General features: G+C 35.0%; 1 protein-coding gene across 8 annotated transcripts in view; it reads left to right on the plus strand.

Annotated features, from left to right (window-relative positions):
* Positions 1 to 19,263, plus strand: part of Cadps (calcium-dependent secretion activator 1) — a 794,056-nt gene that overhangs the window by 144,579 nt on the left and 630,214 nt on the right. The window lies entirely within an intron of this gene.

Below are 19,263 nucleotides of genomic sequence, written 5' to 3' on the forward strand. Positions count from 1 at the left end.
TCATTAAAAATAACGACGGCCAATGTTTAGTGTATTCTTCATTTCTGGCTTGATGTAGGTGCGTTTACACCAATAGTTCGTGAATATTCTGATATTTTTCTATTGAGAAAAATAAAAAAGATAAGCCCTGTACATAATTTTCAAAGATTTTTTATATTTATAGTTACAAATTTTATAACACAAATGGGTGTATGTTAATTTTACATCAGTTTTCATTCCTTGTGGATCAGTCAGACTGTTGTTACAACTCTTGTGTTTAGTGCAGTACACTAATTACTGATTGCAATATTGCAGCACACTTGTTATTTTGAAAGCTAGGGATTGGACATGGAAGTTTCATTCAGTTCATTTAATATTTAACATTTATTTTGTTTTGACGAATGAAATTGAAGTTTGATTCCACAGTGCAATCAGTTATTCATATACTAGTCCGTTCATGCATCATTATTATTCTCGCATTCGTCATAATTATTAAATAAATCTCCACGTCAATATAAATTTTTCTTGGTGACTAAATAACACACAATCAGATGTATGGTGATTTTCCGAATACATATTTGTTGGTCTCCCAGCGTTGTGCCATAAACGAAATCGTTTTGCTGTTGTTTTTATTACAGCAGTAGAGAGTCTGCTATTGCCATCTCATCAACGCCAGTGCGTTCGTCGCTGCGTAATGACTTTACGCTCATCAGTAAAACGAGGACATTTTCCGTCTCATTTTAAAACTAACCCTAATGGGAAAAATAGAACTTCATTTGTTAAATCTGTGTTAATTCAGATATATGTTGCAGCTTTGTATTCTTCGGCAACTCGTTTAATGGTTTTATTTACAATATGCTGTTATCAAAAGGTCCTAAATACTAGATTGAAAATAAGGCACGGAGCTACTATACCCTATTACTGAAGGGTACAACTAGCCTTTATCACTCGTAAATCTCTCCATCTGGATTGATTTGAGATAGGGAAATCCAGAGTCATTTATGGTATAGATGAAAAATCAACAACGATATAAGAATTACATTCGTAAAACAACAGTCTTATATCATCCTTGATCAGTAAACTATTCTTACTTCAAAGAGACACTGTAGTCCAATGGCACCGTTCAGCTCTGGTGCGTGGGGTCCCTAGTTCTATCACAGCCCACCTGAATTTGTTGTTTTTTCTCGGTATTCGCTCGTTCTCTCCCTCATCTTTACTCTATTATTTAATTCATAACTATTAACTTCATAAGAGATTCGTCCCCCTTTAGCCTATAGAGCACAGCCAAAGGACAAAAAATTCAGATATTATATTACATTACTCTTACTTCAATGTATCTCCTTCGTGGCTAAGCGGTTAGCGTACGCATCTTTGGCGTGGGAGATTTGGGTTAGATTCCCGGCGGAAGCTCATATTGTTCGGATTCCACGTTAATCAGTAGGTCCACGTCTCATATAACATCACTGCTGAAAGAGATGCTGAATTCGAACTCAACTCAACTCTTACACAGGAAAAAAACGTATGTGGTGTACGTAGAAACGTAGGTTACCTGCGTAAATCCTGTGGTTTTTGGACTTAAAGTACGACTATATACTACATCCTGCAGCAAATGTATAACTGAAAATGTATGTTTTATAACACTGTGCGTATAAATGTTCCATTTGTATGTACTTTCAATATAACTCGATATAGGGGTAAGGATCTCATATACAGATGGACTTATATAACGTATGGTTAACGTATATAACATATGTATACGTGTGTAATACTGAAAACTGTTAAATGTAAGCTGCATGATGTAACATTAAGCGGGAAAATAACAGTTCGTATGTAGCATATGGATAATGTATATTCCGTACAGATTTCCGTAGTAAACATATGGATTCCGTATATTTGTACAATGTACCGTTGTCCGGATAATGGATTTTTCTCAGTGTACTTCAGTAGTTTGGGAATAAATGCAATGCTCGTGAGAAATACCAAAACAGGGAAAAAATAAAAGGAAGAGACATGATGGGTGCTCACCACTTGTGTGAACGGTCGTAGATTCGATGACAAACCAAGTGTCTGTGTTGGGCAAAGTGATGTTTCTAAATTTCCTTCGAGGATCTCTTTCTTCCTGTCCGTTTCTCTTTATTTTTACAGACTAGTCCATTAATCATCTTTCTTCGTCCACAAGGTATAATCAAGAGACGTTAAACTAAAGATTTGATTCGTTTCTGTAAATAATATTGTAGTTCCTGTAATAAATAAGCTAAATGCACCACGTTGAAAATTAATGAAATAAAGATCGCAGGCGAAGTCAAGGCTTAACGAAAAAAAAAAAACAGTATGTTCCTTAAGGTTGAAAGAAGAGTGTTACTGGTTTCAGGTTATTAAAGGATGTGAATTAGTTCATGCAAAAAGAGCTTAAGTCACCCATATGGCGAAATTGAATTAACAATGGATTTTTGTTCCTACAGGGTGCATCTATATTTCTATGCATAATAGGCTTCATAGGGGGCTATAGGGTGCATTTTCGTTGGTCTAACATGGCATATTTCATAACAAATGTCAACTTTGATTATTCTACGCAGAATGAGGTTTCTTCAAGGTTTTTTCCCCTTAAGTTTCCTCAAAACTAAGTTTGTTTGACTGAAGCTGTTTTTGCATTACCAGATTCACGTAAGGAAATGACTTTTAGTACCCATTTCATTACTGAACAATTTTCTTTAGCGTAACCTTATATCAGATTCATTGTTTGGTAACAGCTACTGCTTTCTAATTGAAAGAAATACACAAGTGTAAAAATCATGCTAATTAACAACAAAAAAATTTGCTCGTTTTGCAAGGTGAAGCTTCGTGAATTAGTTTGACTTATATTTCTTTGCACGGAAGCTGGAAGCACCCAGGGAAGAGGCTTGAGTGGCGGTATCTTTGAGAAGAGGTATCGTGGAAAGAAAGTTGTGCCTTTGATGAGACTGTCGAAGTAGACTTTTGTTATGATCCTATTTTGAGTTTCGAGATAAAAGAATGTGGAGCCACCTACTTCTCAGATATGTAATATTCGTTAAACAGAAATCAAACGGAGGATCGTACATTACAGGGAGAATTTAATTTTGTGCATTTAATGATTGTGTTTTACGACTTGTCTTTCACGTTATCTAAAGTGATTTGATATACGTATCTGCAAGTGTTCTAGTATATTTATTTCCATCAGTAAATTACTGCTGGCGTAATTTTACTCCATTCCTGTACCCTTTTTGAAGAACAAATTTAGCTCTAGAGACAAACTAGATCCAGCTACGGTTCCTTTAGTTCAATAAAACTTCCTATTAAAGAGTTAATCACCAAAACGTGTAATGGTTTTCTCAAAGAAAAGTTCTTACGAAAATGTTGAATTAAAATTTTATTAGTAACATAAACATTAATATATTAGTGATTTTGCGAAACATTGAGTTACAAATTATACTTGCATAGTAATCTTTTAAACGTTAGTATTGGTATTCGTTTTCTGAAGCGTTTTATTAACTAAAATTTACATGTTTTTTTATTTACTTTTGCAATCATATACACTGTTTCTGTCAATTTTCCATTTTTTTACTTTGCTCATCCTTGGGCGAATAATGCAAATATATATATATATATATGTATATATATATTGATGGGAAATCTCGAAGTCTAAATTTTTACAAAGGAAGACCGCCATTTTGTACCCAAGGAGGAACAAAATGATACTGCGTTTAATGGCAGAAGATTGACAGATAACCGCAGTCCAGATGCGTGAGTTGCAGCTCAGAGAAAGAAATTCGGTGAAAATTACCTGAAATACTTTTGGAATAATTTCAGCTTAAATATCTTTTAAGCAGTGCGCGCTGAATTAGCTAAAACTTATTTACTCCTAGTCAATCAGATTGTGGTGTTGTGGAATATAAGTGAGCAGAAAATGCTTGATATAAATTTATCTGTGTGTAGAGGGAAATACTAATAAAGAAAATGAGTGAATGATGTTGTATGTAGTTAGACTTTGCTAGAAAAAGTACTATCTATATGTGAATGTATACTTGTTTCTTCAAGTATCTCACAAGACACAACAGATAGTAAATACTTGTAAACTGCCTGCTCTGATATTTCATGTATAGCTGTATATGCTCGTCCAAAAGTTAAGGGATTTGCTTTTTTTTTCCGAAACCCTGAGACATCACAGCACAAAATGTAATTTTGTACCACGTGGTGTTCCAGAAAATACCACGTTATGCTTTACGCAAATGACGTAAATTGTAACTACGTGAAAGACACAGATTCCCTCTATGAGGGTAAGTAATCATCGGTGGGTGACACATTCAAGGTCAGTTTGATAGTGAAGTGTTAGGTACGGCGTGTTTCGTTGGATAGATACACATCAAGTGCATACGAAGCAATGGCGGAAAGAAGACATCTGGAAGACATAACCCTTCGCTGTATGATCGGACGAATAGAAATGGGACAAAGTAAGCGAGTGGGTGTGGGGTTACTGTAGTTCGTAGTGTAATTTCGCTTGTGTGTACATTATTTCAGGAGGGTAAAAACATTTGAATGCAATATGGGACACATCGCTCACGTACCATAACTGTACGGTTTCTAGACGAGTGAACACATTTACATTGGGACGAACGACTGTCCGGACGAATAGGCGGTCAGACATCGAAAAATTAACTTTTTCGGTGTGTAGGGGCCATAAAAGTGTAAATTCATTGAAATCTAGAATTTTATTGTTTCCTCGACCATTATACTTTCATCTCTCGTATTGTCGTTCGAAAGTAAAAATTATCGATATTAGTGCGTAATTCTTAGTTCTCGGGATCGCTAAAATGAATAAGGACACTATCGATGCCATTTAAGTTGACTTTCAGCCCCAATCAGCACTACCAGGAAGTAGGAAGGGAGTGATATGCAAATGTAATCGAAAACGGCCGATATCAATGTGAAATCTATAATTTTTCAAGTCGCTGAAATGAATAGTTACACTACAGATACCGTTAAAGTCAAAATTCAGTCCCTATCCGTATGGATGAAGAGGAGAAGTGATAAATAACACATCTAAGATGACTTAGATGACTGTCAAATCTATCGAGCTTAGGGATTCGCACGAGACAAGATTTGTGGCTGTCTCGTCTCGAAAATGTGCTGTAAAAGTGATGTCTCACCTCGAAAAATGTATATTTTTCTATTGGAAGAGCCGTATCTCGACTCGAATTCTGTCAGGAAAATCCTGTCTCGACTCATCTCGAGCGCATCTCTAATCGAGTCCATTGTTGATTACTGTGTATTCGTAATCGCTTAGCTATTTGGTGCCAAACCTGATGATTTTTAAGCTTAGGAAAGAATGGTCATGTCAGCTGACTCGGGACTAAGGCGTTAGCTGTCGTTATTTATTCTGCTCAGCTGTTTATTTTCTGACAGGACAACGCCAAAGGCGTCGGTCGTACATCTGTATATAAAAGATCTATGGTCGTATGTTTTTTTTTCAGCATAACTTTGAAACGCATGGAGTTACTTCAACCAAACTTGGTGCACGTACGACTTACAATCTGGGAAAATTTGATGTGGGACAAGACGTACCTAACTCTATTAAGAGTAGGGGTAGATATGGATGACGTAAACATAATGGAAAATGACTGATAATAATGTCGAATAAATAGTTTTCGGGGGCACTGATATGAATACTGACACTCCGACGCAGTTAAATCCAAGTTTCATCCCCTAGTCTAAGTAAGACATCCCTAGAACCCCCTGGATTGGGTCCGAAGGGAGTGACATGTAAACGTAATCGAAAATGACACATAATATTAGTGTCGAATTTATAGTTTTCGGAATCGCTAAGATGAATACTGACACTCCCGAGGCTGTTTAACTCCACGCTCAGTCCCCATCGGCACGGTAGGTGAGAAAGGATGAAAAATAAAATATCCAAAATTAGCAACAATAGTGTGGAATTTATAGCTTTGGGGGTCGGGGAAACGGCTGACCAATTTGAAACTTTTGGAACACAGTATCTATGTGAAGCTGGGCTAGGTTAGGCTAGATGTAGCTCAGCCAGTCCCTACCAGCGGCTCAGACCCACAAAGAGCTGTTACGCAAGTGGTTTCGATTTGATTTTATTTTCTGCTGTATTATGGTACCTGTAAGATATATCATTTTCAATGTTAATGATATTTCTACAAACAGAATTGCTAGAAACTAGCTCCATCATAAGAATTTTCTCTTCTACCATCTAGTCGCAGTTATTGTCAACTACAATAGGAATGCAATTTATTTTTCATTTTTTGAAAGCTGTCTAATATTTTATTTAAGTTAATACAATGAAATTTTGTGTTTGTGTCCAGAAGTCCACTTATAGCTGTGTTCAACATTTCTGCCTATTCAAAGTTTGCTCATTTTGGAACTTAACTGAAACAATATTTAGTTTATTCAAGTTTGGAAAATGAGCGTTTCAAATCAACCTGCAAGAAGCTTCGTATCCTAAACTTTACAATTTAATTTACAGATGTGTTCAAGATAAAGAGATTTGAGCATATGTGGCAATAATTTCTTTTTCAACTACAAAAAGAGTAAGTGTGCGGGGTATGTCAACTGCACTATATATCACTCTTGGTGCATGAGAACTATCTCTGGAGTAAACATTGTGCGAAAAGAATTTGACGTGAAACTGTATCATATTATGTATGTTTTTCGCTTAAAGAATCATTTTACATGATACTTTTCCTCTGTAGAAACAGTCCTTTAATGAAAATATCTGATGGACTTTCAAACAATCTTACATCTTTAGCTAAAGCATTGACACAAAATGAGATTTGATAATGTGGCTTAAGATTCCTTCTGTTACGTCCTATCAGATATTCTGTATTGTGTAACATGTGTGTAATAATGGATTTAACCAAAAGATAGTATTTTTATGACCATTGGCTAGTTCCAGTGACCTCAACCATCTCAAAATTATCCACTAATGTACCTCACAACACTGTCTTCATCAAAGAGAATATGTGAAACGATATGAAAAATGCAGCTCTCTACACCTATGTAGAACTTCCATTCTACGTCATAAGGGTGTTTTGTTAATTCGATATTTGCGTGACTCCTTTATATTTTCCTATTAATATACTTACCAATTCTAATTTTTTATTTTCTTGTTTCCGTCGTTACAATGTTGTCACAGTTGGTCAAAAGTATTAATGATGTTGTGAAGGCTTTATGTCACAGAGGAATCTTTTTTTTTCACATTAAAAAGCATAATTACATTTGGACGAAAGGAGAGAAGAAAGTATGGTGATCGTGAAAAAGTCGAATTCGAAATTTCAACGGATTTATACTTTTCATAGCCCATAGATACCGAAAAAGAGATTTTTAGACATTTGTCCGCCCGTTCGTCTTGATATACACTCACCTACAGACCATATGGTTTAACATATCTCAACCATCAAATGTAAGGTTTTTATGTGATTCTCCAGAATCGGTTTTCGAATTTTGTTCCTACCTGTAAACATAAGGATAGTTTACTCAAGGGTAAAACTAAAAAAAAAAGTGATTTTTTTTTCAAAAAATGACTCTAACGATTTTGTTTATATTTCAGAAATCAATTTTTCAAAACAATTTCATCATGTAGTATAAATCATTCCTTGGGAAAATCGAGATGGGGTAGTTTTGGGGGTTAGTTGTTTCCAGACAATTTTCTCAAAAACAACTCTGCCAATATTGTTCACATTTCATATATAAATCTTTCATTAATAACCTGGTAATATGGCATAATTTATTTGTCCTAGAAAATATATGAGAAGTAATTTATTCTTGGGGATGAGTTTTTTCCGAACTATTTTCTCAACAAGAATTTTAGGAATGATCCAATAATGAATCAAAAGATTGGAATCTTGGCCAAGAATTTTTGGAATGATCCAAAAAAAATCATCGAAAGATTACCATCTTGGCCAATAATTAGTTTTTGAATCAGGGGGCAGAAAAGTTTTGAACGTCCCCTAAATTGAGTGTTCGTACTTTTACGGAAAAACACACTATACAGAATTAAGCAATAGTTTGAGTTTGGCTACACTATATATAGTTCTCCAGATATAAGGCGTACAAGAAAATTTTTGCTTGAAATATATTGGATCTTTTGATCCAAAATATGACAGGAAATTTTGTTCATATTTCATAAGTAAATATTTCATTGATACTCCTATAACGTTGCATAAATCATTACCATGAGAATATCCGTAATGAGTAGTTTACTCTTTTTTTTTTTTTTTTTTTTTTTGATAATTTTGTATAGTACTACTCATGTGATTTTGTAAACAAATATTTCATTCACAAAAACTCATAGCGTAAGTCATTTCTTATGGAAAAAAATACAAACGGTCGTTTACGTTTGGGAATGATTTTTTTTTTTTGGGGGGTGAAGTTTTCCGAAAACGCCTTATAATTTTGTTCGTATTTCATTAAAAAATGTTTCATTAGCAACTGCAGTACAACATGAAGAATTAAAGTGGGAAAGTTTAGTGCAATGTTTCTTTTTTTCACGGTTATAGGTGAAGTGTGAAATATATCGTGACAAAGTACATCACAGCACGCGTTATTTAGGGCACGAGTGTTCGCGGTTCCTAACACTTTTGACTTCCCACCGAAGGATTCCGTGTCCAATGTTGTCAAGTTTCACCTTTTGCCTATTTTGGGCCCACCTTGAAATCACAGCATATCTGAAAATTCTGTTGAGGGCATGTTTGGGAAATGCCCCTGTAGGGAATCCTTTGCACATCCATTGCATTTTGATGAAATGTGCATTTTTGGATTGTGTATGTATGACTTCCTTCACGCTGATACGAACCGCCACTCGAACTCAAAATAGCGCATGTCGAAATTGAGCTTCTCTACGATTTTGGACAACCCTAGATCTGAAAATGTGCACTTTTCTCCATAGGTCCATATGAACTTTTTTCTTAGTTTGAAGTGAGGAATCACCGCGTCCAGTTTGTTGGTGTAGTTCATTAAAACCCTACTATGTACCAATGTTCATGGAAAAGTTCAAGAAAGTAGTGAAAATTCTATTATTACTTTGTTATTTCAATACTGTCAAAGGAGGTTAAATTCAATACTATTAAGAAACTATATTGATACTATAATTGCGGAAACATATTAGTTTATATTATAATAATGTTAATTAACTTAAAATAAATTGTAGTTTGATTAAAACGGAATCACAGAGCTCGTTTCGACCATCTTGACTGATTTTACCTTTTTGTTAGTTCCTAAAGGTAAATGCCGTGAGAGCTAAATAAAAATTGCGCAGAGTTGGTCCCGCCTAATTCCAAGTTTATCTACACAGACGTCTGTTGGCCTAGGACTTCAGAGAGCCAGGATAATCCACAAATACGAATTAAATTTGAAAAGAAATAAAGGATCCTGATACGATTTAATTGTCTTCGTAGTAGGTTCCTTCAAACTTGGATGTTCAAATTTTTTTTTAAAATGAAATTTAACATGAAAATTTCACTTTATATGCTCTTACGCTACGTATATCCCAATGGTTTATCCGAGAACTATCTCAATCCCTTGTTGGATTTCGTGTGCAATCTCATGCAATTTGTGTTGTCTGAGATAGGAATAAAGGCTTAAAGTGGAGAAGTAACTTGGAATCTCAATGAAGAGAGATTTCAATTGATAGAAGTGTGTAGTCGCGTTCTGGAAACGGTCATTTTTGTTTCAAGATTTGATAGCATTTCCTCTAGTACTTAAGAACTTTAAGTTTTGAGGATACATTTGATATTGTTAAACACATTTTCATAAACCGACTATTTTGTCGTTTAGTGAGACATTTAGGGAAGGGGAAAATTGGCATGTATACAACTGCATCAAGTAGAATTAAAATGGCTTAGCAGAAAATATACCTAACTTGTATTCATGCACTTAAAACAAAAGTACTTAGGGAGTTTCAGTGTGTACATTTTCATTATATACACTGAGAAAATCCGTTATTCGGACAGCGGTATAGGTCAGAAATATACGGAATCCTTATGTTTACTACGGAAATCAATACGGACCATACGTTATCCACATGTTACATACTTTTCCTACTTAGATGTTACATCAGGCTGCTGCAGGATGTATGACATCTAACAGTCTTTCGTATTGTACATACATATACGTATGTTACATACGTCAGCTATATGTTATATATGTCCATCTGTATGTGAGATCCTGACCTCGTATACACAGTTCTTTCGCTCGTACGGAAAGTACGTTTATTTGGAACACTTCTACGGAAAGCAAGTATAAAATATACTTTTTTTAGTTATACGTTTGCTGGACGTTAAGTCCAAAAAACTACAGGATTTACACATTTAACCTGCGTTTCTACGTATACCACACAAGTTTTTTTTTTCTCAGTGTACGCATAGAAGCACATCTATAAACGTATGGATATGAAAGAATTTTTACTTTATTCCATTTGTTCTGCAGAAAAATGTAAATTCAATACATTATACATTTTCTATGAACGAAAACAAGAATGAACTTCATTGTTAGCATATGCAACGTTTATATTATTAGTTTTTTTTTATAGTCTCTATTAATTTTCCAGCAGGGAAGAAAAGTCAACCTCTTTGTTTTGGCCTGTGTGTGAAATATTATAAAAATGAAATAATTTATTAACCCTCCGAACGCCAATGTCAATGCCTCGGAATGAAAAGAATAGATTTTCCTATCATTATTAGCCCAAACATTTGTAGTGTGTCATTCTATACTAGAGTAGCATATAGTTTTCTAAACATTATAAACATTCTTCGCAAAAAATTAAACGAAATTTTTAGTTTAACATCCCACAATTATATCCTTTATTTTAAAGGAGGGGGATGGTTGATGAAATCGAATAATTGTGAAATTAAAATTTTTGTACTCTGCCATCGGGAATCGATCTCTGGACAATGTACACGAAAGGCACACGCTCTAGCCACTTGGCCAGCGGAGAGGGCTACATTCTTTGCAAACAATAATATAGTATAGTGTCCTTTATCATTTAGTATGGTATCCTTTTGTGAAGTTATTTATTGTAATGTGATTTGGACTTCTACAAGCAATGATGTTAGGACCACAAATGCACCAAAGCCAACGTTACCGTTCATCAAGTATATTCTGTTAAAATTTGATCATGTATAATAGTTACCTACCATTGCAATGCTGTCAACGATATGTTGGTATCTAAATTGTTACCCTAGTCATTTTATAATTTTTTGTCTATATAGGAAATACTTTCTCTTGATTTATGTTAACATTCAACATACATGAAAACTGTCTTTTGTTCGCGTTTCAATGATTAGTTTTTCAAACAGATGAACTGTAAGATTTTTTCATAAATATTTAAATAATTCATATTTCAATAGAAAAAAAATGTAATTTAAATATAGCAATTCATTTGTGCGTACCGCGATTGAGTCTAAATGAAAATTTACGGAGCATGAGGAGAGGCCATAGATGGCAAAAGTTGTGGCTTGTGCAGAGTCCGAATTAAATAGGAAAAGCGACAGTTAGAGCTCATATGTCATTCCTTGCACAGCTACAGTCTCCCTACCTTCTGCTGATAACAGTATTTCATTTCACAAGTTGAACTGTCCTTCCCCCCTTCTACCGTACTTTCTCTTAAAATGCTGTCGTAAATATTTTTGTGGTTTGGTGCGGGACCAATTTGGTCCACAAATCAGTTCAGCTAGGAGTTATTCGTGACGGGAATTCGGGATTTTATTTATTTTTCTGTTTTTTAGAGAAAAAGCAGTGGAGCACTTGCATTGTACGAAACTTTTCACTTTTCTGTTAAACTTATATTTCATCCTATCAAAGAGGCTGATGAACATAGTTAAAAACTAACACATCTAAAAAAAAAAAAAAAAAAACGGAAAGTAAGATACCTTGAAAAACGGTATTTATTAGTATTTCAATTTAATTTGATTTGGTTTGGAGTTTAACGTCCCTTTCAGCAGCGAGGCTATATGAGATGGGACCTACTGATTAACGTGGAATCCGAACCACATTAACTCCTGCCGAGAAGCGTACCCGGGTCTCCCACTCCTTCATTAGTGTTTCAAGTCATAGCTTACTTTAAGATGAAAATACATATTAAACCTATATATTTGGCGTCGTAAACTCCTCGTGACTGTATGGTTAGTACACACACTTTTGTTCCTGGAGATTCGTGTTCGATTCTGGATGACATCTTCCATGTTGAGCTGTTCAGAACCCATATTGAATTGTAGGTTCACGTGTAGCTCTATCCATCATTACTCTGGAACTTACTAGAAGGATAACTTAAAACTTTTCCGGTTTTGACAACAACGTTATCTTCATCAGACACTAACTGAAAGAAATATCTTTAAAACATGAAATATATACTCAAAAGAGAAAGGCCTAACACTCCTTATTTGTTTGGAATTTCACGTTTGTCTTCCTTTCCCAGCCTACACCTGTTTAATCGGACACCTGCCTGGACTTAATTACCCATCCACCTGTGTTTATCTTATTCATCTGTCAATCCACCTGTTCTTTATGTGTTGTATATTTTTGTTACATTTAAAGTTATATCTATAATAATATATATCAAAGGAAGACAAAGGGAAAGTGTTTAGGGTTTTATCGAGGTACATGGACAGTCATAAACAAGAAGTGGATTGACAGATGAATAAGATAAACACAGGTGGATGGGTAATTAAGTCCAGGCAGGTGGCCGATTAAACAGGTGTAGGCTGGGAAAGGAAGACAAACGTGAAATTCCAAAACAAATAAGGAGTGTTAGGCCCTTCTCTTTTGAGTATATATTTCAACGTTCTAAAGATATTTCTTTCAGTTATTGTCTGATGAAGATAACGTTAAATTGTCGAAACCATAACATTTTATTTTAGTTTTAAGAAATAAGTGTATATATTTTGGTCAGAAAAGTTTTAGTTATTCTTAAGTTCACGTCTAGCATTGCCTGGAGCAGAAAAGGATGTTAAACTATCAAAGAAACGAAGCACCTTGGGGTCGTAGTTACTGGATAGTAGAATTCTCACCTCTATTACATGGGATCAGAAATTAATTTGTTTGTTGAAACTTAACGTCCTTTTTTTAACACCCAAGTCTATGCGAGGTGTGGGCCTACAGTTTAAGGTAAAATTGCAAGTACTGTAATACGTTGAATTTTTAATGCTTTCCCACCGGGAGTCGAACATGAGACTCCGTGCTCCAAAGCTGGGCGCTCCGCCTACTATACTACGAGGGAAGGGTGGTCGGAAATTTGATCACATCTAGTTTTTGCTTGAGATATTCTATAATATAAACCCTTTAGAAAGTTATCCTGGAAAACTTTCTCACCCAAGCAACAAACATACTCAAAACCTCAAAGAAAGCACACAGTTCATTTCATGTAAAAGAGAAATTTTAGAAATGTTAGCGTAGTCGTTAACGCCCTCGTCTTGGTCCGAGCAGTTCCGGATTTAATTCTTGGCGGGGCCACTCGCGCGAAAAATTGTAACAACTTTTATAGGCCAGCTATTCTAAGTAAGCTTTTCCCTGGGCTTTCCTCATTCGCCCCAGGCAAATGGGGATGGTACCTAACATACAGGCCCCAGGGATGCTTTCTTCCTTCTCCTTTCCTTTCTTCCTGCTTCGTTCCTCGGATAGTATTCTGACAAAGTGACGTCATTCCTCACATGTGACAGGCCTAACGAGAGAAGTTTGGGAGACAGCACTCGCCTGTAGAGAAACTAAGCATGCCACTTGAAAGACCAATTCATGCTGATTACAACAAGCTAATAAAATTCCTGTACGGTCGAGAACTATTAGAGAAATTCAACTTGGAAGTTTATTTGAGAAAATGGGTATATGCGCATTTAAACCCGTTAAATACATTATTAGCAATGAATATTGACATACGAATTGAAATCTATCGGAGGTAACAGAGAAAACTGTTTTGCAATAACTAACGAGTTTGTTAGTTAAAATTAGTCATTATACTGTTCACAATAATGATAGGTTAGAGATGAAAATTGATCACTGTTGCTCTTCTGTTCTGTGAAGAAATGACGCAGGCAAAAAACTTCCTTGCACCATGAACATTTTATATGTGCAATTGCGTTGCATCCATCAAGGGAACGGTTCGCATAACCAAATGAAAAGCAAATTCGACAAATGATTCAAAAGGCATATAATTTGTTCGGTAACTTGCCTTGTGGAACGCAAACTGAAACAATCAAATGTATCGCGGTGGTCGGAACTGATTCATTAGCATGGACACGAACTGTATTTAATTGTTTCGTTCGTACACATAACGCCCAGTTTCATACTACGTACAAATCTCCTGACATAACCTTTGATTCTTCCAAATCCAAACACCTCAAATGGTTGTAAAAATCATGTGCAGTTCTTTGGTATATTCTCAACCATTACGTCTTTGCCATCCGTTATCCATCTTGCAATGGACAATTTATCTGTGAATGGACCCCTGTGATCAAGCGGTAGCAAGTTCAAACCATCAAAACTGCATAATAACGATAGGTCACAAGGAGGTGCAATCGTGCATTTAACCTTGAATCTCTCGAAAAGTTCTCAACCATACCGGAGTTTTATTACCTTTTTGTAATCTGAATGAATTGGTCTTTCAAATGACGTACTTTGTTTCTCTGCAGGCGAATGCTTTCTTCCGAACTACCCTTGTAAGTCCTTTGATGCTGGTAATGTCCAAAACAATGTATAAATAAGTAAATAAAAGAAATGTTATCATTAAACTTATTTCTGTGAGGGATACTGTTAATTCACTATATTAATCGTGACTAATAACTTCTAATCAAAATGAGTAAGGAAGTCTGAAAGAAAACACTAATGCTTAATGAACATCTAAGTTATTTTATGGATTTCCTTCCAGTTTGACAAAAATAACTTAAAACCGGAATAGTATTCCGTATAATGTCATATTCATTAGTTCCTTTGCAAAAAAAACATAAACTTCCATTATGAAGTTCTTAGAATCTGATGAAGGAAATGAAAGCAGTTGCAAACCAGAACCAGTTGTGGATCTGTGACGTTTTGCTGCTGACACAGCACGTTATATGTTCGTTGGACTCGTGCGGTTTTGCATCTGACTTTTTCAGTTTTACTAAGTCCGAACTTTAGCTTTTGATGGCTCACAACTCGGGAACCAAAGATCTGCATAGCATAATATTGCTTATTCATACTAAGCTCGTCAAAGTCTATTTTATGTCAAGTTTAGTGAAGATAGGACTAGTATCAAAATACCAGGTAGTCCATAAATGTTTTCCCTGATAACGAAACACTGTAACTCTTAATTGGATACAGTAAATGGAACAGGCGTTATACCATATATGCTTCTACTCATTAAGTGTTGAATCATATATAAACATATAATACAGTTAACACACTTGAACATTTTAAACCACTTCAACATGTGTGATTTGGTTTCTGCAAGTCACACAACACATTGAGATTTCTCTTGAGTTTAAGCCATTTTTACGATAGAGCTCATACAGCGCTCCTTGTAGCGAAAGTGTTGAATGAGATCAACTGTACAGAATTGTCATAGGTTCCCAAGTAGACCTGGAAAAAAAACCTTAGGATCATAAATATAATCCTGAAATCAGGGTAAATATTATGGACACGGTGTAAATTATTTCCTTGTGATTGATTTTTTAAGGAGAAAAAACAAATTAGGAACGAAAAGTAATTATTAAAATTGCTTTCTTTTCTAATGTTCTTTGTTTTTTTTAAAAAAAGATCTGTTGGTGAGCCGTTTTAAGAAAAAAAGTTGAGCTAATAAATTGTTGAACACGCACATTTTATTACGTTTATTACCAATATTGATTAATGATTTTGGATTTGTAACCACTATTTAGTAACCAATAGCGTAGTTTTTATGGTATTAAACATTCTTCTTTAAGCGTATTTTAAACCAATAAATTCTGTCCGGGTTACCGCAGATAATATATCGCACTCCTGTTTTCACACCTTGTCTGCTGTCTGCGCGTCCTTCGTATTGGCTTCGTGCAAAGACGTATTCATATTTTCTGAAGAAAATATTCTTCATAAACCAAATTCCATGGCTTTACATCACATGCATTTTTTTTTAAAAAAAGAAATATTTTCCTCTTTGCTTGGAATTTCAAAATAAGAAAAAAAGTGATACGACCTTCCCTAACTGGTGACATGTAATGATCGATCTAAAAAAAAAAAAAAAAAAAAGTAGTTAATGCGTGATGACGCAGTTTACAAACGCATTTAGAATCCTTTTTACCCTCGGCCATTCATACAGACTTAGCGACAAGCGATAAGAGATATTTGTATTTTGCGTATCGAAATACCAATATACCAGTTTCGTGTATGTATGTCTTTAGTATACAGCAGTGGTGGCCAATGTTATGAAGCTTCTGAGAGCTACCGTACCGTTTTCAAATCCTACTGTGAGCTAACAACTAAAAGAACTACCAACTTTATTTTTGTTTTTTAAAAAAAAATCTTACATTCGTTCATTGCCTATATACTTACATTTCTAGTAAATATGAAATGAAATTATCAAAGTTAGCAAATGTCTATGTCCCTAGCTTGCGATAGAGGTTTGGCAATTAATTGTTTACAACATGTCTACAGTTCAAAATAAAAACGTAATAATACCAAAATGTTTACTACTCCCGTTTTTTTGCACAGTGAGAAAACGTTTACATCAAGTCTTGGAACCCTTTCTTCCTCTTAGGGTATGCATTAGGGATGGATTCGGATTTAAACGGCATGGGCATTGTCACTATTCATCTCATGGATTCGACACTAGCACCCAACGTTTCTATTATTTTTACATGTCACCCCCTTCCCATCCCAAGCCCATATTGGTGAGGCTGAACTTGAACTTGAACGACGTGGGGAGTGTTAGCTAATAAGTTCAGCAACCCAAAAACTATGAATTGGGCACTAATATAGTTCGTTTTCGATTATTTTTACACGTCACACCCTCACGTGTTTTTCCACCCTTGCCGAATACATGCTAAAAATATAATGTAGGCCATGGTACATTCATGTCCAAAAAATAATCAAAATCGGCGCAGCTAGAAAATCGTGGCCAAACATCGTAACATTATATATATAAGACGTCTTGCCACCACCTCTTAAAAGAGGAATCAAAAAAGCTAAGACACGGTTCTTATTATTTTAATTGAAAAATTTATGTACCAATTTTTATCTTTCTCAGTTTGGAGGGTTGTGAGATACTGAGATTGTGTTTTTTGCATACACTTCGCACTTTCTGGAGAAAATTCCAGAAGTAGAAGTTTACTCGTGAGGGTGAGTCTCCTCAAGAACGATTCCAGCAATTTTGCTCATATTTCCCAAATAAATGTTTCATTAAGAATCCTGCAATACGAAATAAATATCAATTTAAAAAAAAAATCGCAAGGGTTAATTTTCTTGTGGCGTGAGTTTCTCCCGAAAGATTCCCTTAGAAACGATTGAAGCAATTTTGTTCATATTTCATAAATAAATGTTGCATTACGAGCCCTACAATATGGTATAAATTGTTAATTACTGAAAAATTCACAAAGGGCAGTTTACTCTTGGGTTGTAAACTGTTTTTCGGATGGTTCGCTCGAAAACTGTTTAGTTTATTTTGGTCTTGTTTCACTGTAGTTGAATGACAATTCCATAATAGGAATAAATAATTTTACATGAAAAAGTCCACAAGTGGTAGTTTATTCTTGGACGTCTTCCTTACGGACGATTTTTTTGAAGGATTTGAGACATTTTGTTCATATTTCGTCAATAAATATTTCTGTAACAACCTTACGATATGTCATGAATAGTTTCTCGTAAAAATGTTCGCAAGGGGTAATTTATTTTCGGAGATGATTTCTTCGATACAGCTTTCCAAAAGCACATATTATGAATTTGTTTATATTTCGTTAGAAAAACGAAAACTGTTCCGTAATAACGATTCCATGATATTATTCAATTTAAGACGTGATAGAAAGAAAATTAGTGCAGCGATCCGTATTTCTGATTATTTATAGCTTCTTGGTAGACCTATTTTTTTCTGATTGTACTATTTGATTAAAAATATGTATTTCAATCAGCATAGGATAATTATTTGTGCAGAAATTGGTCCCGGGAAGAACCTTGTGAAACTTTGAACTATTTTGGAACCTTTCATGTACCATGTCATAATCAAACTGATACTTCTGTTCATCTTTTGAGCACTCCCAGATATAACCTGTTCCCTAGTGATGGTCTCTCTCCTTCGCTGCGAGCGGTCCCGGGTTCGATTTCCGGTGGGGACACTTGGTCGAAAAAGTGTAAAAAGCTTTTTAAAGCCATCCATCTTGAATGAGGTTTCCCTAACTCATACCAGGCAAATGCTGGGTTGGTACCTAACTTATAAGTCATAGGTCGCTTCTTTCCTTCGCCAGTCCTTCCTTCCTTCCCTTTCTCCGGATAGTGTGCTCGCCGATGGATGTCATCCCTTATCCATGGCGGACTAAATATCTATAGATGCCAAAAGCCCAGAAATCTAAATCCTAAATCCTTAGTGATGGTAGAATCACGTGTTTTCAATTACTAGTGAGTCGTGTTCACACAACTTACCAATTCTCATCTGCTTTCATTTGTACCTCCTAAACGTATTTATCTGCTATACTACCTACTTGTCGTCCTAAAATACCCTTAAAATCTTCCATTGCTGTTATGCATGTACCCCATTTATTTTTTAGAATGTAAATAGTTTCTTACAATTAACTTCCTTCAACTTCTTCCACCATGTACACAGTAGTAAGGAAGTTTGATTTTATCGCAAAGAGGCTTTTTTTCGTTCTCTTAAAATTTGACCATATTTGTGTTCTACTTTTATTACCTCATCCTTTAATTACTTTCCCAGAATAATTTTCATACCATTATGTTAACTTTTTCTTTCATAACCTGAATAGACATTCTACAGTTTAAAATTGGTCCACTCGTTTTATGATATTCTCAATCTTTTATCTTTATTCTTAACATTTATCATTTACTGGTTGTGCTTTTCTCAAATAGTCTATCCGAAGACTTCTCTCTTCAGGAGATCTTATTAAGGAATTCTTGAACCACAAAATATTTTCCTTCGCAAAGGCCATTGTACAATTTTGTTCAAAGAATATAGCCTTCTACATTTCTTTGAAAATCTTTTAGTTCTTCATAAATGAAGTTAAATTAAATTAGTGTGAATTCATGATCAAATGAGATCTTTATATGAATATTGTAAAGATTCTTAAAACCACACACACTACAAGC

The sequence above is a fragment of the Thermobia domestica genome, chromosome 6 (genome assembly GCF_964235325.1).
Source record: "Thermobia domestica chromosome 6, izTheDome1.hap1.1, whole genome shotgun sequence".
Taxonomy (NCBI): Eukaryota; Metazoa; Arthropoda; class Insecta; order Zygentoma; family Lepismatidae; genus Thermobia; species Thermobia domestica.